Consider the following 22694-nt stretch of genomic DNA (forward strand, 5'->3'; position numbering starts at 1 on the left):
TTTAGTAGGCTGCCATTATAGTTTAAAAAATTTTTTTAACGTTTATTCATTTTTGAGAGACAGAGAGAGACAGAGAGTGAGCAGGGGAGGGTAAGAGAGAAAGAGAGGGAGACACAGGATCTGACGCAGGTTTCAGGCTCTGAGCTGTCAGCACAGAGCCCGATTCGGGGCTAGAACTCATGAACCATGAGATCATGACTTGAGCCGAAGTCGGATGCTTAACTGACTGAGCCACCCAGGTGCCCCAGGTTGCCACCATTTTGGACCATAATGGTTGCACTTCACCTTAAAAAAAATCTACATGTATATCTGTATCTATCTATCTATCTATACATAAAAACTCTTTCTTGGAACACCTGGGTGGCTCAGTCTGTTAAGTATCCGACTTTGGCTCAGGTCATGATCTCACAGTGAGTTTGAGCTCCTGGTTGGACTCTGTGCTGACAGCTCAGAGCCTGGAGTCTGCTTCAAATTCCGTGTCTCCCCCTCTCTCTCCGTCCCTCCCTGCTCATGCTCTCTCTCAAAAATAAATAAAATAAGCACTTAACACAAAACAAAAAAACCTCTTTCTTGCATGGAAGAACCAAGGTAGGGAAAAGTATAAAGATGATCCTACTCTAAGGCACGTCCCTGAGCTAATCGGAATGAGAACCCCAAACCCCCTTTGAAACTTTTTATGACAAATAGCAAAAGCATCCATTGCTGTTAAATCTCTCTCTACCGTTCCTTCACACAGGTCCCAAATTTGAGGACTTAGTTGCCATATGTATTAAAGTAGGGCAGCTGCTGAAACAAGACACCTCCAAGTGTATAATGACTCACCATAATTTAAATTTATTTCGTGTTCTCATAATAGCATCAGATTGGGGCACAGTTCACAGGGCGGGCTTCTTCTGGGCAGTCGTCACGCAGGGATCCAGGCTGATGGAGGCTCTGTCGTCTTCAACACTTGAGTTCCTCTCAATCTCAGCCGGCTGGATGAGCCAAGGAGCTGCTGTGTAGGAGGCTGTTATGGGCCGGGCTTGAAAGTGATGCAGGTAACATCTCATTCCGTGGACTAGAATTCCATTTTGTGGCCACAGCGAAATGCAAGGGAGACTGAAATGGAGTCTGTGTGCCCAGGAAAGAGAGGAAAACATGTAGCCATCAGTCACTGCTAGTGCGTTTGATGTTTCTTTTCTGAATTCTGAATGGCGCTTTGATCTTGCGGTTTCTTTTTTGGTTTCTTTTTGTGGATCTTTGCAAGGCACAATAGATTTGGGACTAGAAGACCAGCCCTAGAGAAGCTAATTATTTCCTCTTTGTACATTCAGCTGGATATTCAATGCATATTTGTTGAATGAATACATGAATTCAAAAAGATAAAAAGAAATGGAGTCTGTTAAGGGGAATATATTGTTTATCAGACCCAGAAGTTTCAGTTGTTAACAACTGGGGGAAATGAGATAAAATTTGCTATTTAGCTCTAGAAATCTAATTTTCTTAGAATTTTTGCATAAGTTGTCTTATTTTACCATCTTAGTTTTAATAATATGTCAACATCATAGAAAGAAAAAATTTAAAGAAGTGGAAACAGATAGAGATGCTCTTTCCCATTAAACTCATCTATTACCGAGTACCTCTTAACTTTGGCAATCCTCTGCATGCTTAAGAAAACTGCATTCTCTTTTTCAGTGCCTCCAATATGCAAAAAGTCCTGGGTTCTCAGCTCATTCTCTGCTTGTCTCCTTCACAGCTGCTGGAGCTCGGATGTTGAAATTCCTCACCAGGCTTTGCAATAGTATAGCTTCCCCCCTGCAATACTGAGACTTAGCGCTCCTTTTGAAACCATTTGAGGGGTGCCTGGCTAGCTCAGTCGGTAGTCAGCAGTTGGGGTTGTGAGTTCAAGCCCCACACTGGGTGTAGAGATTACTTTAAAAAATAAATAAATAAGGGGCGCCTGGATGGCTCAGTCGGTTAAGGGTCTGACTTCGGCTCAGGTCATGATCTCACGGTTTGTGAGTTCAAGTCCCACGTTGGGATCTGTGTTGACAGCTCAGAGCCTGGAGCCTGCTTCAGATTCTGTGTCTCCCTCTCTCTCTCTCTGCCCCTCCCCTACTCACACTCTGTGTGTGTGTCTCTCTCTCTCAAAAATAAATAAACATTAAAAAAATTTTTTTAATAAATAAATTAAATTAAAAAATAACAGTTTCTTGTTTAAAATAAAATAAAATAAAAACATTTGACTATATGCTTTTTTAAAAACGTTTATTTATTTGTTTTGAGAGAGAGAGAGAATGAGAAGAGCAGAGAGAGGGAGACAGAGTCCCAAGCAGGCTGTGCACCAGCAGCACAGAGCCCAATGCAGGGCTTGAACTCGCGAACTGTGAGATCATAACTTGAGCCGAAATCAAGAGCCGGTCGCTTAACCAACTGAGCCAGCCAGGCACCCCTGACTATACGCTTTCTAAAGTATTTCCAATAGCTAGGGTTTTCCTAGATTCTTCCAACAACTCTGTGAAGGTGGTACGAGGTCATCATCATCCCTAGACCCATAAGGTGACTGATGCACATCCTGAGGCAGGAGCAGAGCTAGACTAGACCCCAGTTCCTCTGTTTTTCCACTAACCCATCTCCTGAAGAAGTGCTGTTTTATTCATTTCCCATAACCACCCCCTCCCCACTCCTTCCTCCTGTTTTCTATTCCAGATAAGAAACGGGGGGGGGGGGGGGAGAAGGTCAAGATCAACATTAAGATTAAGATATATCTCTTTTCCTCCAGTCAACAGAGTCTGTATCCGACCCCTAAAGCGGCCCCCCAACAATAGATGAGTAAATTGTTTGTTCATTCAACTTCCTGCCCACCTTATTTGTCAATAAGAAATTTGCATGAATTTTTCCCATGGTAAACTAAGAGGCTTTTCATTAACATAGGCTGTCTCTACAAGGAGTAGAACCTTTCCCCTCTAAACGCTTAGAAACATATTTTGAATATAATACAGCAGGGTTTTGGTTGGTTTTGTTTTTTAAGGTATGTAGTAATTTCCTCACTCCCGTAATTACAGTTGAAGTCACTTGTTGGCAATGTATCACTAGGGGCTTAAAGAAAGAAGCCGGGTTGATTTCCACATAATGATCCAAATAAAAAATGAGCCCTGAGCCACTAAGCCCGCTGCAGTGTACAAAACAGGTTTATGTTCAGAAGCGGCCACAGCGTTTCCCTGATTTGCGAGCATAAAAATAAAGCATGTTCCTGTGGGTTATTTCTAACCTGCAAATTTTTTCCATAGCCAGATTTGCCTTGACCCCAGAGGTGAAACTTTAGAGAGAAATGCTTTTCACTAGCAGTTCCCATGATGTTATCAATCCCATTGTAGGACCAACAATTAATTATAACAATAAGAAAGACATTATTCATCCAGGCCTCCCTTCCTGCTCTTAAATTCATAAAACTCCCTGCCACCTGGACAGTTGATGTGTGTGTGTGTGTGCGCGCACACACACATATATGTGTGGCTTAAAATAACCTGATTACAATTATGTGTAAAACACACAGTGGAAAACTCTGGAAGAAAAATATCAAATACTTAAAGTAGCTATATGAATGGTGATATTAATGGGACAGGGGTCTTTTACTTTATTCTCTTTTTCTAAAATAACTATATTGAAGTTTTATTACTCTTCTTTTTTTTAATATTTATTTATTATTTTCAAAAGAGAAAGAGAGAGACAGAGCATGAGCAGGGAAGGGGCAGAGAGCGAGGGAGACACAGAATCCAAAGCAGTCCCCAGGCTCTGAGATGTCAGCACAGAGCCTGATGAGGGGCTCAAACTCAGGAACCACGAGATCGTGGCCTGAGCCACCCAGGCGCCCTTTCACCTTATTTTTCTTTTCTTTCTTTTTTTTTTTCATGTTGTATTTATTTTTGAGACAGACAGAGAGAGAGAAAGAGAGAGTAGGGGAAGGGCAGAGAGAGAAAGGAAGACAGAGGACCTGAAAAGGGCTCTATGCTGACAGCAGCGAGCCCATGAAGGGCTCGAACTCAACTTGCAAACCTAGAGATCATGACCTGAGCCGAAGTCATCTGGGTGCTCAACCGACCCAGCCACCCAGGCGCCCCAGGGTTTTTATTACCTAAATAAAATTAATATCATTAATTCAATATAAAAAGTTTTAAGTATTCTACTTTTCACTATTTATTGAGTGCCTATTATGTGCCAGGGTTTGTCCTGGGGAGAACAAGAACCAGAACAGGGAGAATAAGACAGATACAGCTCTTTCTCTCATGGGAGTTCCAGTCAAAGAGGGGAGGCACGTCCGAAACAGGTAATTACATAAATTTATTAATTAATGTATTCACAAGTAGTCATTGAACATCTACTATGTGCCAAGATGTTTCTAAGCACTGTGAATCGGCAGGGAACGAAGCAGGCAAATGTCCTTGACTTCCTGGAGCTTATATTCTAATTGATTTACATATTGCTTCATTTCTAATTAGCATGAGTGTCATGAAGGTAAAGTACGGAGGGCCTGCCTCATCGGAAAGACCAGAGATGACGTCCCTGAGGAAGTGAGATAGTTTCAAGGGTCTCAAATAAAATAGGGCTTTGTGTTGCCCTCCTGGACTGAGAGAGCTCTGCCAGACAGGGCAGGAGTTTCCTTAGGTGACTAAGTTCTGGCAGGTGCTCTGTGTTGAGGTCTGACTCTCGGTTCGTCCGCTGTGGAGGTGCCTGGTGCAAGAAATTCACACCCTTCCCCCCTCCCCCCCCAAGATGCCAGTGGGGAGGGATTTGAAACCAGATTTTGATTAGTAGTCGCTGTCCATTTGTGCTTCAGCACATTGTGTCCACGAAGTCCTGATACAGAAAAAAGCAAGGCCATCCTTCCCTCGTGGTGCTGACAGTAACTAATGGACCTTCCTCTCCCAGATGGGAAAACTGGAGCTGAGAAGACAAATCCAGCATGAGCCAGAGGGCCCTCTGCTTCGCGGGTCGGGAGAAAGCAACTGCTTGATTTCGGGTTTGCCCCTCAGACTGCAGAGCTCCGGGTCACCAGCCTAAACCGCTTAATGCACATTACGCCTGGGTCTACTTGGAAATGGCTGAAGGCACTTAAATGGAATGCCCAACCTTTGTCCTCAGCCCTGAAACCACAGGTAAGTATTTAGGTCTGTGTAGTATCGATCATGCCTCCCACTGGCACCAGGAAAAACGTTGTGAAGCAAGTCAACTTTCCAGTGACAAGGAAGTCATTCCCCTAATCCACTCTCACTGGACAATCAGGTTGACAAAAACCATTAAGTTTTCTGAGATTAGAAATTCACTGTCAGAGGGAGCCATGTATAGAGTTTTCCACTCCATTACACCCAGGACAATAACCAGAGGCCAAGTGACAGGAAAAGGCTGGGGTCTGTCTTTTTAAAGTTTCCTGTGTCCTTGGGTGGAGGGAAATAAATTAGCAAGTGCCTCCCTTTTGTAGGACATAGGATATATATTATCTCATTAATCAACGCAACAGCCTACGAGGTGCATTCTGCGTATTGCATTTGTCAGAAGAATAAACTGGGGCTCAGCAGGTTTGGGTTGCTAGCTAAGATCACCCTGCTAGTTGCCGTGACGTGGGGCTGAGAATCAGAATCATTGGGCTGGAGGGGTCTAGAGGCTCCTAACTTTCTTCTAAGCAGAACCACACTTTAACCATCTGGAAAACCGGTTCTGTCTGAAAGATCCCACTGTTCTGTGGCAACTGGAAGCAGGCTGGTTCTGTGGCAAAGACCACAGACTGTGGCAGATTCGTATCCATATGTCCGCCCCGCCTTTCACTGTGTGACCTTGGGGAAGTTTCTTCACCTCTCTGTCTCCTTTTCCTCCTCTAGTCATGAGGAGGTGATAACCTAAAAACCTTAGAGAACTGATGTTGTCCAGTAAAGGTGTTACAACTAATTCCACTCAAAAGCACGCATTCTAGATCATGTATCAGCACAACTTTTCTGTAAAAGACCAACAGGTAAAGTGCTCTCTGCCACATTTACTCAACTCTACTAAGCACGGAAGCAGCCACATATAGTACATAAAGGGATTGGCATAGCTGTGTGCCAATAAAACTTTATTCGTGGACACTGAAATTAGAATTCACCTGACTTTCATGGGTCAGGACACATTATTCTCTGAATTTTTTTTCAACCATTTAAAAATGTAAAGGCTTTCTCAGCTCCTGGACCATACAAAAGCAGGTGGTGGGCCTGGTTGAGTTCATGGGCTAAGGTTTGCCAATGCCAGCTCTCCAGTGCTACTCAAGGGCGGTCCAGGCATCAGCAGCCTCGTTAACACCTAAAACTTTGTTGAAAATGAAACTGCATGGGCGCCACCCTAGACTTGCTGAATCTGAATCTTTAGGGAGAAGGAGCGGGAATCTGCATTTTAACAAGCTCTTGGCTATTTTCACGAACACTGGAGTTTGAGAATCACAGCTGTGGATGAACTCATACACATGTGCGCAAGGATTTGCATCCAAGAATATTCATAGCCACATTATCTGTAATAACTTCAACCTGAAAAGAACCCCAGCGTCCAGGAACTGTAAAAATGTCTAAAAGCAGTAAAAGAGATAAGTGGAATAATATTCAGGAATGAAAACGGACAAACTAGAGTCTTGTGCCGTATGGATAAATACTAAAATGATGACATGGAACACACACGGAAACAGATCCAGACACAAAAGAATATGGACTCTGTGATTCTATACAACAATATAAAGTTAAAAAATAAGCAAACTAGGGGCACCTGGGTGGCTCAGTTGGTTAAGTGCCAGACTCTTGGTTTCGGCTCAGATCGTGATCTCACGGTTTGTGAGTTTGAGTCCTGTGTTGGGCTCTGTGCTGACAGCGTGGAGCCTAAGCTTGGGATTCTCTCTCTCCCTCTCTGCCCTCTCTCTCTGTCTCTCTCTCTCTCTCTCTCTCTCTCTCAAAATAAATAAATAAACATTTGTTTTTAAGTAGGCAAACTAAATTATACCATTTTGGGGTGAATACCCAAATGACAAAACAGTAAAGTGAGGCAAAGCAGTTATACTCATTAAAGTCAGGGTCGTAATCTTCGTGGGGAAAGAAGGCAGTATGTTTAGGAAAGGACACATGAGAGGCTTCTGGGGGTTGGCAATGCCCGATTTCTTGACCTGGGTGATTGCTACACACATGTGCTTACTTTCTGATAATTTGTTTAAGTGTGCATTTATGTTTCGTGCACTTTTCTGTATGTGTGATGCATTTCACCATAAAAAAAAAAAATTAAAAAGAAAAATCCTGCCAGGAATGGTGACTTTCTGAGCTAGCCCTGTGTATGGAACCTGCCAGACCCACTTCACACCTTGACTTCCCGCTTGGCCGATTCCCTGTAGCCCACCCAACTGCAAGTTGCAAATTTATAGGCCAACTGAGCCCAGATGGTTTCCTGTGATAGCTGCTAGGGGCATAATAATGAATACACGTCTCCCCACACGTTCCTGAATGCGTTTTGGCAGGATTTTTACTGCAGGCAGTAAAACCTTGTTACAAAGTCCCTCACTGTCTCAGGGGCTTGGCCACGTTGCGGTTGAGCCATACCGCCTCTTGTTACAGGCAGCCCGTCATCCTTGTCCCACATAGCATCCTTGAGCACTGGCTTTCTCTCCCTTGTCCTATGAGGCTGTTTGATTGATTGTTACTAATAATCATTGCATTTCAGAAACCCAGATTCCTGTCCTCACAGCTGGAACTTCCTCTTTGCACTAATTGGAAAAACATCCTCCGGGAAATGGGGCATCTTTATTGAGTCAATCTTTGGCGATGACTATGTCAACTGGCGAGATGAAGTATACAGCAAGGAAGTGAAGGCTCTGAAACCCTCCAGGGCACTGGTCCCAGGTCTCAGTTGAAGAAGTCAGGCTGACTTGACCAGATCCCTGTATGGAAAAACTAAGGGTCACGTTAGGGAAGGGCCAGCTTGAGGGGCTGGGGTCGATCCATAAGTTCAGGAGCCATCCCAGCTAATGGTCCCCCAATTTTCTTCCCTTTCTTCCCTGAATATTAGCTGCATAATTAAGACTACATTTCCCAGACTCCCTTGCAGTTAGATATGGTCATGTGAGCAAATTATAACTAATTAGAAAGCAAGCAGAGGGGATGTACGAAGCTTCCATGAAGAGCCATATGCATCCTTCTTTTCCCTTCCTTTTCTTGCTTTTGGCTGGAACGTGGCTGGAGATTTAGCAGCCATTTTGAACAATGAGGTGACTTTGGAAATGGAGTCCACGCCAACGGGTGGCACAGCACTATTCCAGCCTTTGACCTGCTTCCTGGACTCTTGCAAAAGAGAAACTTTTAAATCTTGCTTAAGCCATTGTTTCGGGAGATTTTCTGTCACTTGTAGTAAGAACCTAATCTTAACTCCTATAACAGCATTTTTTATAATGGTAAAGAAGTGGAAGCAACCTCAGTGGCCCTTAAGAAGGGATTGGTTACATTTGTTCCCTCATTTGCTTACTCATTCGTCACATTTGAAATGAGTGTCTACCCCATGCTTGGCGTGGTTTCAAGCACTGGGGATATAGTGGTTAAAAAAATGTTGTCTCTGCCCTCAAAAACTTTGTTGGAAGAGGAAGCAAAAGGCATAAATAAATGGACAACTAAAATATAGCTTAATGAGTGGAACCACAGAGACCGAGTAGTTTAAAAAATAGTATAATGAAACAAACAGAGGGTTACTGGAGGGGTTGCGGGAAGGGGGATGGGCTAAATGGGTAAGGGGCATTAAGGAATCTACTCCTGAAGTCATTGCTGCACTATACGCTAACTAATTTGGACATAAATTTAAAAAAATAAAATTAATAAAAAAATTATAATGAGATAAGGAAAATGTTCATGGCATATTGCTAAACAGTAGGTTAATAAGGTCATACACGGTGAGTCTAATTTGTAAAACATATATATTTGCATAGAGAAAAACCAAAACTGATGTATAATTAGTCTGAACACTTTGAACAGCATTTAGCAAGAGACAAACGGTTAAGGAGTGAAAGGTTTTATTTCAAGGTGGAGGGACTATTTTTGTCCCCCTGTATTTCTATATGCTTTCCAAATGCTACCCGCATAATATGGATTACTTTTGTAATAAGGAAAAAATACCAACATGAGGAAACAATGTGCGTTATGAAGTTCAGGATCAAGACGAAATGTGTAGGGTAGTGATTTCAGTGAGATTGCAAACTAAGTTGTGCTAAACAGTCTTAAAAAGAAACTCGGGTCTGAGGTCTGAGGTTGGCCTCTCCCTAGGGGGAGGACACTAGAAGGGTCTGGTTCTCCGCCCCATGTACTGTCTAGAAGCATGCAAAGAAGTTTGCCCAGGGCTTTGTTCTACATTTTTAGTGGGGCAGGGCCCACTGCAGCCAAGTTATTAAGCACTAGCCCTATCACTTCTCTTCCCATGGCTCCTCTCTGCTGGGCCTCTTGCCCAACCATTAAAGCAGCTGTTGTTGTTTTGTAGAGGCTAATTAACTCCACACTGCATGAAGCCAGACGCTAATTGGCCCACTCACTTAATCAACTTTAATGTCTCTCTTCTGGTGGACCCGGCTGCTGCTTTTTGTTCCCCTGATCACCAACAAACGCAGATCCAGGGGAGTGGTAATAACGGCCTCCGGTGGGCACACGCAGCCTTGACCCCGTCCCCTACCACAGGGTAGGGGCAGAGGGTCATTCCGACCCTCAGTCGGCTCAGTGGACGTCCTCCCAAGTTCCCGATCACTGGTGCATCTTGGGACCTGAGCCTATTGCCTCTCTTCCAAACATTGCACGGTGATATGAGTCATCAGATGGTTGGTTCCTCAAGAGGATTGACCTCATCGCTGTCTGTTGCTGACACAGATTTAAGACTCTAAAACCTAACTAACTCACACAATTACTGCAACTACACTTTTCTGAGTGTCTTGGGTGCAGCAGATGCTGTGGCACGTCCTTTCCAATGCAACGTGAACACGACGTGGCTCAGGGTAAGTAAGCAATACATACTCTTCACCAAATGAGGAAGAAACATCGCTCGTCCCCATTTGTCAGATGAGGAAACTGAGGCAGTAATAGTATTTACAAATGTGATTGAAATGACACACATGCTCATTTCAATCATAGCCCTGTAAGATTAGGACCAAGAATTGTTATAATCCCCATTTTGGGTAGAGTTTAGAAACTTTGAGAAAGAAAAGTGACTTTCCTAAGAGATCACCAAGTATGGTGGACAGAATAATCCGCCCCCCAACACCACTTGCCAAGTGCAACTTGCACTTGCCAAGTTGCAATGGTGCAACTCCCAATGCACCATTCGTGCATATCCTAATTCCCAGAACCTGTGAATATGTTCCTTACAGGGCAAAATGACTTTGCTAATGGATCACGTTAGGATTTGGAGATGAGATCATCCTGGATTATCTAGTTGGGCCGAGTATAATCACGAAGTTTCTTGTAAGAGGGACACAGGGGGCTATGAATCAGAGACAGAAGATGTGAGAACAGCAGAGGTCAGACAGGAGAGAAAATGCTACACTGCTGACTTTGAAGACAAAGAGGGGGCCACAAGCCAAAGATTGCAAGCAGCATCCAGAAGCTGGAAAAGGGAAGGACATGGATTCTCCCCTGAAGCCTCCGGAAGCAACACAACCCTGCCAACACCCTGACTCTAGACGTCTGACCTCCAGAACCGTAAGATAATACACTCATGGTGGGTTAAGTCACGAAGTTTTTGGTAATTTGTTACAGCAGAAATATGGAGCGACTACTGATTTTGTTACAGCAGCAACAGGAAATGAACACACACCATAAGTGGAAGAATTAAAGGGCTTGAATTTAGGCATCGTGACATGAAATCCCTTTCTGCCTGCAGTGACAAGATTTCCCCATACGTGATCAATATGCGGTGATTTTGAATGCTCGCCTCCCGTAAGATGAGGACAAACGATGCCTGTGGGTCTGTGGGCCTGGCTTCTCCCTGAAGGCCAACACGCCCCCTGCCTCCTTCCCAGTCCACTCCATGCTTCTTGCCCTTCATTTCCTTCCTCTTCTTCCTCAAGCATCTGAAACCCAGCTGCACAACGTATCTCATCTAGGGGAAACCATGGTTCTGTCTCTATCTGAAGGTCAGCTTTGACCAGGGCAGGATGCGTCACAGAGCTTGTGGGAGTTTGGGGTTTGGGAGACTGTAGAGCAGTGTGGTTAGTCTCCGGCATTTGAATTCTACCTACCCACTTGCTTTCAGCGTGCCTCCATTTCGTCTTCTAATAACAAGGTGGTTCTGAGGATGAAGTGACACAACTCACGTGTCCCACTGAGCACAACATCTGGGAATGATAAATACTCACCAGATGTTGTCAGTGATAACACCAACACAAACTGAGCTCCAGGCTGGCAGAACTCCAGGCCTCGCTCCTAGAGCAGTGGTTCTCAGACAGCTGAGACCGCGTCATCAGATGGATGGCATGCATCGGATTTATCTGGAAGGGATGGCCTCCACTTCCAGAGTTTCTGATTTAGTAGGTCTGGGGTGGGCCCTGAGAATCTGCATGGCCCAACATTTCCAGGCAATGGGGATGTTGCTGTGCCAGGGATCATACTTTGAGAACCACTGATGCAACACATAGTCAGGGATTGTGCCTTCCATGCTATTCTCCCCTAGCGCCCAGCACAATGCCTGGCACATAACAGATACATGACAAATATTTGTGGCATGAATACATTTTTTCCCACTGTCTTCCTGAGGCTTTAAATGTCCAGGGGGCTGCCCTTTTCCATAAAAGAATTCCATTCTCTATCTTTTTTATCGCCATCATATTTACTACAACTTGGTGCTGACAATCTCCTCTTCATAGACTCCCTGTTTTCCCCTTGAATACCCTCCATTTCCCCAGTGAGTGTCTCTCCCCTGGATCTCAACCTTTTCCATTAACTCCATGCACTGCACAGCCTGTTCCAGGACATCAAACTTTAATTTAAACAGAAAATAATCAATAAGCTTAGCAAATTGCCCATGGCAACCTCTGCTGAGTGAATCAAAGGGTTTTATAGGTAATTTAAAGGGTGTCCTCACTTATCCCTCAAGGTAAAGCTTAGCACATTGACAAGAGCCCTTTTCCACTCTGGCCCAGGATGCTCTGGAAGAAAATGGAGGAGAAAGGACTTAGGTTCTGGGGTTAGGGGGGGGTGTTTGGACCAGGAAGGAAGGGTCTGTTTTTAAGCACTGACATCTGATATTGACCCCCACGTGAGTAAGGGGTTTTCATTGTTACAGACAACAGAAACAGACTCTGGATAACTTCAGAAATAAAAATTACTGTCAGGCTATGAGGTGTAATTGATGAAAAAAAAGGCTAAATATCTGGTTCTCAGAAATATTAGAAACCGGGGTTTTCTCTCTTGAAGGTGTTATTTAGGGATGCACCTGTGTGATTTTCTGTCTTTGTGTGTTTTGACCCAAGATTCATATTCCAAGAGAGCATCTGAGCAGCCTGACTGGGTCACATGGCCCTCTCTTGACCTGGAAGGACGGGGCACCATGATGGACGGTTCCACTGAGAAGGGAAATGGAGAGGAGAGCTAGTTCTCCAAAGGAATACAGAGGTAGAGTAACTACGGAAGGGGACGGCAAATACATATTTCTACTGTAGAACTTCGTTTTTGACTTTGTGGTTTGACTGATTGTTTTCTCCAAACAAGAGTGGCCAATCTAACAGTGTTTTACGAGATTGTGGGGCCTGCGCAGGACTTTGAAGGGCCATCAAGCGTGTGGCTTGGTTATCTACCCAAGCCAGAGAGCTGTCTATCATTTTCTGAGAATCTTCCCAGACTCCTCTGAGAAGATTGTCTAAATTTTAAATCCTTACAAACAAGACCAGTTCGCTCTTCCAGGGAGATATTAAATACTCGACAACCAGTATACCATGGGAGTGAGCTAACCAAAACTGTAAGAGCGGTAAACAACCCATAAGACCAAACTGATCCACGCCAACCGACCGTCTGTCCAGCGTCTCCTTAACCTAAGTGGGACGTTGAAAGCCTGTCCTTCTGATCTCTACAATAGATGCCCATAACAGCTCCTCATTCCCTGGGAGAAGTACCGGGGTCTTCTTTCCTGAGTTTTCACAGACCCATGGCTTTGTCAGGGACTTGAAAATTTAGTGTGCCAACTGTATGATGGATGCTGCCTTCTTAACAGAGCTGCACGTAAATGCCATGCAGTCTGCTGCTTTTTCCTGTGTATTAAACTCTGGAGTCATCCTGCCTGAGTTTAAAACCCAGCTCTACTACTTACTGGCTCTGTGGCCTCAAGTAAGTGGTTTACCCTCTCTGAGCCTACCTCCCCACCATTTTCCCTCCTCCACTGTCAAGCAAATTCCAGACACCGTATCATTTCATCCATAAATACATTACTAAATGATAAGGACTCTTTTTAAAAGGTAACCAGAGTACCATAATTCTTTTATATCATCAAGTGGCTGTTCCTCATTTATGGTTCTTATAGAGTATCTTAATTGTTTTCTTAGGAAAGTAGTAATTTCTTTTTTCCTCAACATAGTACCATAAGCATTTTACCATGCTGTTAAATATTCTTCTAAAATGTAATATTTAGGGGCACCTGGGTGGCTCAGTTGGTTAAGCGTCTGATTCTTGATTTTGGCTCAGGTCATGAACCCACAGTTCATAAGTTCAAGCCCCACATCAGGCTCTGTGCTGGCAGTGCAGACCTTGCTTGAGATTCTCTTTCCCTCTCTCCTTGCCTCTTCCTGCCCCCCCCCATAATAAACAAATAAATTTAAAAAACAAAATAAAATGTATGATTTAAGCATGCATGATATTAATGAATCAGTTAATTTATTGAGCCAATCATGCTTTCAGATATTTATGTTATTTCCAAATGTTCACTATTAAAAAAGGCTCTGATTAACATCTGTGGTAGACCCTGGGTGTCTCAAAATATCCATATTCACCTTATTCTTTAGGATAGAACCCCAAATTTACTTGGTGTGACAAAAGATAAGCTAAGAAATTTTCATTTCCCAGCTCCTCTTGCAATTAGCTGAGGCCAAATGAGATAGAAATAGACATTACATGGGGTCTCTGGGAAGGCTGCTGGGAGGAAATTGATTGGGCTGGTAAGTGCTTTTTTTTTTTTGCCCTCCTCCCCCTCCTTCTTCCTGCTGCCTAGAACACAAGTAGAGTTCCTAGTGGTCCAACACCATCTTGAACCATTAAAATGGAAGATACACTCTAAGGTGACAGAGCAGAAAAAAAAGCAGCTTGAATCTCTAACGACCCTCAAGTCAGAGGTCTGTTTCCCTCCAGACCTCCTTTAGGTGACAAAGTAAAAACTCCTTTATTTTTTTTTTAATTTTTATTTATTTGTTTTTGAGAGAGAGAGAGGGGGGTGACGGGAAGGGCAGAGAGCGACGGGGAGAGAGAGAATCCCAAGCAGGCTCCGCACTGTCAGCCCAGAGCCCACCGCAGGGCTTAATCTCACCAACCGTGAGATCAAGACATGAGCTGAAATCAAGAGTCGGACGTTCAACCAGCTGAGCCATCCGAGTGCCCCAATAATTCTTTTATTTAAGCCACTGTAAAAGTTCATCATTTAGCATGAAGCCTTGAGACTGGCATATGCTGGTCTTCACACACGGTGTGGCTGGAGCAGAGTTATGGAGTAGAAAAGGAGCTATACCTATGAGGTTGGAGAGGAGTCTGGCAGGCCACGGTGAAGATATCCATCCTAAGCGTGCTACGTGCCTCATGATGGCATGAACCTTCTGGAATTATTCCAAGGGAGTTATGTGATGGTATCACCACATTGCCCGCCCCATGGCAAGCATTTACTACGTGGTGGTTGTCATTATTGTTATTACTAATGACAGGGCAATAGTGTTGAAAGAGAATGGGACCAGGAGTCAGAGAAGTAGGGCTCCATTACTGCTTTTGGAAGTTGCCAATCTCAAGACACTAGCCAAGTATCTTTGCTTCTTATGATTTCAGTTGTGTCATATGTAAAATGTATACAAGACCAGGTAGATGACTGTCAAATTTATGTCAGCCTCAAAACCTGCTGCTCAAATGGAATATTGAATAAGTCAAACATGCCCCATGGACACAAGCAGAGTGATTGTGGTAGGGGAGGACGTTGCTCAATACTGTTGCTACTTGCTGGGTCTTCTCTTCTGTGGTGATCCCTCAGGAAGCTTCTCAAGGCGCTGCTTAAAAACCACTAGACTGAGGGGCACCTGGGTGGCTCTGTCAGTTCAGCATCTGACTTCGGCTCGGGTCGTGATCTCACAGCTCCTGGGTTTGAGCCCCGCATCGGGCTCTGTGCTGACAGCTCAGAGCCTATAGAGCCTGCTTCGGATTCTGTGTCTCCCTCTTTTCTGACCCTCCCCTGCTCACACTCTGTTCCTCTCTCCTTCAAAAATAAATAAACATTAAAAAATGGTTTTTAAAAACCACTAGACTGAGGCTGGACATCATTAGACACTAGGGAAATGCAAATCAAAACCACAGTGAGACAGAGCACAGAGGATTTTTAGGGCAGTAAAGCTACTCTGTATGATGCTACAATGGTGGTACAGGTGTCATTGCGCAGTTGTCAAAATCCAGAGGATATACAACATGAAGAGTGAGCCCTGATGCAAGCTATGGACTTTGAGTGATGATGGTGTGTCAGTGTGATGTCATCAATTTTGGAATGCACCACTGTGGTGGAGGGTTTCCGCAGTGGGGAAGCTTGTGCATGTGTGGAGGCAGGGGTAGATGGCAACACTCTGGACTTTCTACTCAATTTTGCTATGAACCTGAAACTGCTTTAAAACATTAAAAATTAAATTTACAAAATTTATTAATTTAAAATATTTTTCGTAAAAAAAAAAAACACAGCGAGATACCATTTCATACCCACTGGGTGGCTATAATTTAAAAAAAGAAAAAAAAAAGACGAAACAAATGGTGGAAAATAACAAGGATTAGCAAGAATGTGGAAATTGGCTGGAACCCCCCCTAATTTCCTGGTAGAAATGTCAAATGGCTCAGCCACTTTGGAAAACAGATCAACCATTCCTCAAAAAGCTAAACAAAGAATTACCAGGTGGCCCAGCAATTGTACCCCTACGTATATGCATAAAAGGATTGAAAACAAGTATTCAAACAAAAACTTGTATCCCCATGTTCATTCACAATAGTCAAAGGGCAGCAACAAACTGAATGTCCATCAGCAGATGAATAGATAAATAAAATGTGGTATATACATGCAGCGGAATATTATTCATCAGTAAACAGGAACAAAGTGGTGATACAGGCAACAGCATGGTGAACCTCAAAAACATCATGCTAAGTGAAAGAAGCCTGACACAAAAGGTTGTGCATTGCACGATCCATTTACGTGGGATATCCAGAACAGGCAAATCCAGAAAGCAGAAAGCAGAAAGCAGGGGTCGCCAGGCGCTACAGGAAGGGGGTAATGGGGAGTGACTGCTTCATGAGGATGGGGCTTCCTCTGGAGTGATGAAAATGTCCTAGTACTAGACGGAGGTGATGGTTGCAAATGTTGTGGATGTACTAAATGTCTTTGAATTGTACACTGAAAATGATTAATTTTACGTTATGCAAATTATACCTCAGTTTAGAAGCAAACAAACAAACACCAGACTGGGAGTTCTCTAAATCCTTTCCGGTTCCACTGCTCTTGCTGTTCTGCCCCATCGCCACGTATTATCTGTAGTCTTGAAGTGGGTTGATGCATGCTAGTTCCCAAGAAAGAGTACCGCAGTTCATTTTGCCCAGCAGCCCTTATCACCATTATCCCCTAAGCCCTGAAGTGGGCTCTGAGGGGAAAAAACACCCAGTAAAGGTATGTTTTAAAAGGTTAAAGTATAGGGAGCACCTGGATGCCTCAGTCAGTTAAGCACCCAATTCTTGATCTCAGCTCAGGTCTTGATCTCAGAGTCATGAGTTCAAGTCTCATGTTAGGCTCTGTGCTGGGTGTGAAGCCTACTTAAAAAATAAGTAGAATAAATAAATAAAAGGATAAAGTACAGAAAGAGCCAGAGTATGAAACACAAACAAGGTATGAATATAGCATAAGCAGGGTGGGGGGTGATAGGTACTGTCATGGAAGGTCCCTGAATTTGCCAGCCTATCTCTGGGAGTGATGGAAATAATTGTGCAGTTGGAGGGTTAAGTAGCAAGCTATTCCTACTCAAAACCAAAGGGTTGGGCTCTTCATCGCTTATAAAGATTGAAAGAAAAGACCCTCCAGGGATTTAAGGGGTCTGCAGAAGGATCGGTAGAGAATTCTAGACCTATGCTGTCCGGTGTGGTAGTCACTAGTCACATGTAGCTATTAACACTTGAAATGTGGCCAGTCTGAATTGCGGTGTGCTGTAGGATAAAATACACACCAGGCTTGGAAGACGTATTTCTTTAAAAAAAAAAAAAAAGTAAATATCTCATCAATAATTTTCATATTAAGTCTATGGCAAAATGATCATATTTTAGGTATATTGGATAAAATAATATATTATTAAAATTAATCTCACCTGCTTTTTAAAACTTTTTTTATGTGGCTATAGAAATTTAAAAATTATCTCCGTGGCACTCTATTTTGCGTGGACAGCACTGCTCTGTGGCCCATTGTACTACTCCTCCAGGGCAGAAGTGGCGCTGTCCAGGGTCTCTTGGCAGAGACTGCCCAGCATAAAGCACCATCTGGGCATTCAAGCTCCCCAAATAACTGCTGGGGAAATGTGGGCATGTCTTATCCCAAGACGGCATAACAAACAGAACTCATTAAGCAAAGCAAATTTTGCTTGTGGCCTGGATACAAACACAGGTGCAGTGAAAGCTTCAAGTCCTTTTAAAGCAACTCCATTTTCTCAAAAGGACAGAATGGTCATAAGCATAGTGTCAGGGCAGAAGGGAGGTCCCACCATGCCCTTTCCCAACATCTCAATATGTCTCTCAGAGTCCCAAAGGGTAAATGGAATAGCATTTTTTAAATTGGCCAGGAAAATTGTGCAATGTTTATTCAATGGCAGAGTAAAAATGGCACATTTTCTATCAAGATGGAAAACAAGAACAAAGATCCAAATAGGCAGTCCCTCATACCGCCATTTTAGTCACAGTCGACCTGTGCTTTTGGCGGTGTTACAAAATGAAATAAATCCCTTTATAATCCCTCACACTGGCTCCAAAAAAAGTATTTTCACAAGCACCAGAGCAGACCCTTTGGGCATTTCTTCCTACAAATGCTCATCCCTGCTCAAACCTCTTCCCCGCCGCCCATCACATCCTTTTACAAAATGGTGAACTGAAAGGAGTCTAATGCTGGTTATGTCATGGGGCAAGGGGGTCAGAAGGAGGGAAACAGAGGGAGTGGTCCAAACAGGAATCCCTCTCACAAGCTCAATATCCTCCCCAAACTCTCCATAACCCTTCCTAGGTCACTCAGCTTTGTCGGTTTCTTCTTCCAACCAACACATCAAATTTCCTATCTTCTGCCTGGCAACATTCTCTTGCATTGATGTTACTTAACACTTCACATAGTTTTTAGTGTCTTTGAGTAGCAGGACACTTCCCCTCAACCCTCACCCCCATACCTAGCTCAGTATAACTTCACGTAACACTCAATAAATATTTGTTGAATGACTGAACGTAGTTGAATCTGATATTTGCCAACTCCGATAAAATAAAGGAACTCAATGTCAGGTTTTCTAGCTAGATAGAGAAACAGGACAGCTACATAAAATGATCTGAAGGAAAAATCGCATCCAACACTTTACTTCCAGGTCTCTGAAGGAGGCTGTTATAACAATGGACTATAAATACAGGGTGAACGCTGTATCTGTAAAGAAGCAATTCTAACAGTGGTCTGGAAGAGCCAAGAAAATCCAGCTTCTTCTCCCTGAGTATATACACAGGTGCACTGTGTGGAATGAAATCCACTTAACTTGATTTTATGGACAGTGATTCATGCAAACTCAGTTCCAAACTGCTCAGCACGGCTCAGTTAAATAAATTACAGCAAGAGTAAGCCAGCCAGCAGTAAAGGCAAAAGACAGAAAATAAACTTGAGGTTGAAGGCTGAAATTTTAGGAGTGCCAACATCATCTTTCTTCTAGGGGTTCTGAAGGGACTTCAGTGATCTTCAAGGTCAAGGCCCTGATTTGACTGATAGGGAAACTGAGAACCATGGAAGGCAGAGTACATGTTCAAAGTTACTTAGAGAGTGACTGGCAGAATCATGGCTCCTGGGTCCCAGGTAAGAGGGTGTCTTCATTTCATCAGGTTCCTGAATGTCTTGTTCCCTGCCACAGTGCCACGAACATCCAAGAGACTCAATAAACGTTTGTTGAATGAATGACTGAATCTTTCAGGCTGGGGATAGCAAGTCAGCCTGATGGGGAGAAAGATCTCAGATGACCCTCTAGAATGAATACTCGTGTGTTTAGGGATGGAAGGAGTCCTCCTCAGATGCTCAGTGTTCTAATACTCACTTGAAGAGACACACCCAGCCCCATACTTTGGCCTCCCTTCTGGAGTGTGTGACAGACTTGCCACAGTGTTCAGTCCTTCCCTTTAGTGACATTCCCTGAGGACTCTGGTCCCTTTCTTCATGGCTAGGGCATCACTGCCTGGGAATGGATATAAATCAGTAGGGATGAGTTTGCCTCATAACACCTTAGCACCTACTGACCCCGAGCACACGATAGTACTACAGGGACATCCTTGGGGTGTTCTGTAAGATACCATTGCATCCTTAAGTAAATTACTCATATCTTTTTTTTCTTCTAACCTAGACTGAGTTACTTTTTTTTCCTTGTAACCAAAAGATTCTTACACAAAATAAAGGATCTTTATAGTTGACACAATGGATAGATAAGTTTAAGGTACGGCAATTGTGAAACATGGCTGCAAATTCTTTGACGATTGTCCCATCAAGAAATGAAGTCTACCTACCCTCCCCTTGAATCTGAGCAGACTTGTGACAGTCTTAACCAATTGAATATGAGAGACGTGAAAGTATATGTAAGTTCAGAAGATAAGCCATAAAAGGCCATGAAGCTTTCACCTCATTCTGGGAGCACTGAGCCACCACATAAAAAGCCTGACTGCCATGAAGAAGCCATCATCCTGTGGACAGGCTACATGTTGGTGTCAATAGTCCCCAGCCCAGGCACTAAGCATATGTGGAGGAAGAAGCTTCTAGAACACACCAGCCCCCGCCATTCAAGTCCTCCCAGTTGAAGGCTCAAACATCCAGGAGTGATGGCAAACCATCCCACCATGCCTTCTCTAAATTCCTGACCTGTGGCACATAGGAACAGAAGAACAAAAATGGTGGTTGTTCTATGCCATTAAGTTTGGGATAGCTTGTTACACACACAACAATGTGTAACTGAAACAGAAGTGCATAAAGGAAGAAGAAAAAGGCCAAGAGTATGGAAAATGGTTCAACTGGTGTATACAGAGGGGGACCGTGGAATTTCAGTTACTAATCTGAAGATACAGGAGGCCGGTAGCCCTGGGGCAGGGACAGAGGGTGGCCAAGGCAGTTTGTTACATTGCCTCCTTTGGTCTACACCTGGGCCAGCTCTGGGAGGAGGCCCTCTCTGTAAGATGAGGAATCTGACACAGGGAACAACCAGCCTGCTCTTTGAATGGGCTTTAGACATTCCAACTTGCTTTCTCAGCCACACTGCTCAGGACCATGAGCATCACAGATGGGAGGGGAGGCATTGTAATTTTTCAAATGCTCCCATCCCTGGAACTTGAACTCTTTAGGTTGCAAGGGATAGAAATCCAATTCAACCAGTGTAACCAATATGCAAAGAATATAACATGGAACTTACGATCAAAATGCAACTTTATTTCTTTTAAAGTTTATTTCTTTTGATAGAGAGAGGGGGAGAGAGAATCCCAAACCAGCTCCGCACTGTTAGTCCCGACACACGGCTCAAACTCACGAACTGTGAGATCATGACCTGAGCCAAGGTCAAGAGCCAGATGCTTAACCCACTGAGCCACCCAGGCACCCCTCAAAATGCAACTTTAAATTTTACTCAGTAGAGGGTGATGGCATCACACTATCCCTAGTGGTCCAGGAGTGCAGGGCTGCCGTTGAAATGAAGTTTCAACATCTTCTCATATATACTCATTGTTTTCACATGCTTCAGTAAATAGACACCTTTCTTAGGTGACAGCTTGATGTTCGCTGTGCTGAGGCCAAGTTATACCTGAGTTTGTCCACCACTGTGACCTACCACTAGCTAGTATTCTGTCCATTAGATACAGACACCGTAGTATGTATTATCTATCACCACAATCTTGCTATAAAACAAATACCCACAACACTTCAGTGACATGTGGCGATCAACAGTCTGCTCACAAATCTCTGGGTCGGCTAGGTGGTTTCACTGGGCTTAGTAGGGATCATTCATCCATCTACACTCAACAGTAGGTTGGCTTAGGAGGCTTGGCTGATCTTGGCTGGGCTGGGCTCTCTCACGTATCCGGGGCTTCGACCTGGCTTTGCTTCCCATGTCTCATTCCCCATCAAGCTAGCCCAGACTTGTTCCCATGGTGACAGAGGAGCAAGAGGTAGAGCAAAAGTAAACAATGTCCCTTGAGGCCCAAACTTGAGACAAGCACACCAGCACATCTGCCACATCGTATTGGCTGAGGCAAGTCACAAGATCAGCTCATGCCCAAGGGGTGGAGACATATCTTCACTTCTTAGCCGGGGGGAGTTGGAAAGGCAAATTGCAAAGGGCATGTACTAGGAAGAATTAGAGCCATCTCTGAAATCAATTCACCATATAACGTTTGCCACTCAGCAGCAAAATAATTTTATATGTAAAATTTAGCAATGTGTCTAAGATAGGTTTGCAGTACACCAGAACACCAAAGTATACAGGTTGGGAATTAGTGGTATAATGGTTGAGAACTGGGAGTATAGAGTCAGACAGCTGGATTCCAATTCCTACTCTACCACTTACTAAATAAGCTTGGGCATGGCTCTTAGCCTTTCTAAGTCTCAGTTTCCTCACCTAAAAAATGGGCACGATAATAGCCATCCACATCAGAAACTTATGAAGGTTGGGGCGCCTGGGTGGCGCAGTTGGTTAAGCGTCCGACTTCAGCCAGGTCACGATCTCGTGGTCCGTGAGTTCGAGCCCCGCGTCAGGCTCTGGGCTGATGGCTCGGAGCCTGGAGCCTGTTTCCGATTCTGTGTCCCCCTCTCTCTCTGCCCCTCCCCCGTTCATGCTCTGTCTCTCTCTGTCCTAAAAATAAATAAACGTTGAAAAAAAAATTAAAAAAAAAAAAGAAACTTATGAAGGTTAAATGGTAACATCTATTACAAAATTGCCTAATAAAATGCTTGCCATAAGATAAGTGTTCAATAAATAATAAATAATAATTATTAATTTCTTAATAAGGAGCCAAAGCAGGAGGTGGATTGCATAGATTTACTCTGACATGGCTGTCACCATCACTCCATTCAGCTCACCCTCAGGAAGGCCACAGAGTTTTGTTAAAGGTTGAGGGCAGACTCATAAAAAGAAAAAAAAAAAATGAAGGAGGCAGTGCTCATATTAATTCATTCATTACATGTCCCTATGTAATCTCCAGTTTGCCTTTAAAAGACCACAGTTTTGTTTTTTT

The 22694-nt window shown here is 43.7% G+C and overlaps 2 long non-coding RNA genes across 2 annotated transcripts; one reads left to right on the forward strand and one right to left on the reverse strand.

Annotated features, from left to right (window-relative positions):
- Positions 1-744: 744 nt before the first annotated feature.
- LOC123380561 lies at positions 745-13715 on the forward strand. Its single transcript, XR_006586498.1, has 3 exons — positions 745-1037; positions 4909-5135; positions 12476-13715. It is a non-coding gene; the product is annotated as an uncharacterized LOC123380561 (long non-coding RNA).
- LOC123380562 lies at positions 812-1765 on the reverse strand. Its single transcript, XR_006586499.1, has 2 exons — positions 1620-1765; positions 812-1110 (listed from the first exon to the last, which is right to left on the reverse strand). It is a non-coding gene; the product is annotated as an uncharacterized LOC123380562 (long non-coding RNA).
- Positions 13716-22694: the final 8979 nt, after the last annotated feature.

This window comes from Felis catus, chromosome D1 (genome assembly GCF_018350175.1).
Source record: "Felis catus isolate Fca126 chromosome D1, F.catus_Fca126_mat1.0, whole genome shotgun sequence".
NCBI classification, from domain to species: Eukaryota; Metazoa; Chordata; class Mammalia; order Carnivora; family Felidae; genus Felis; species Felis catus.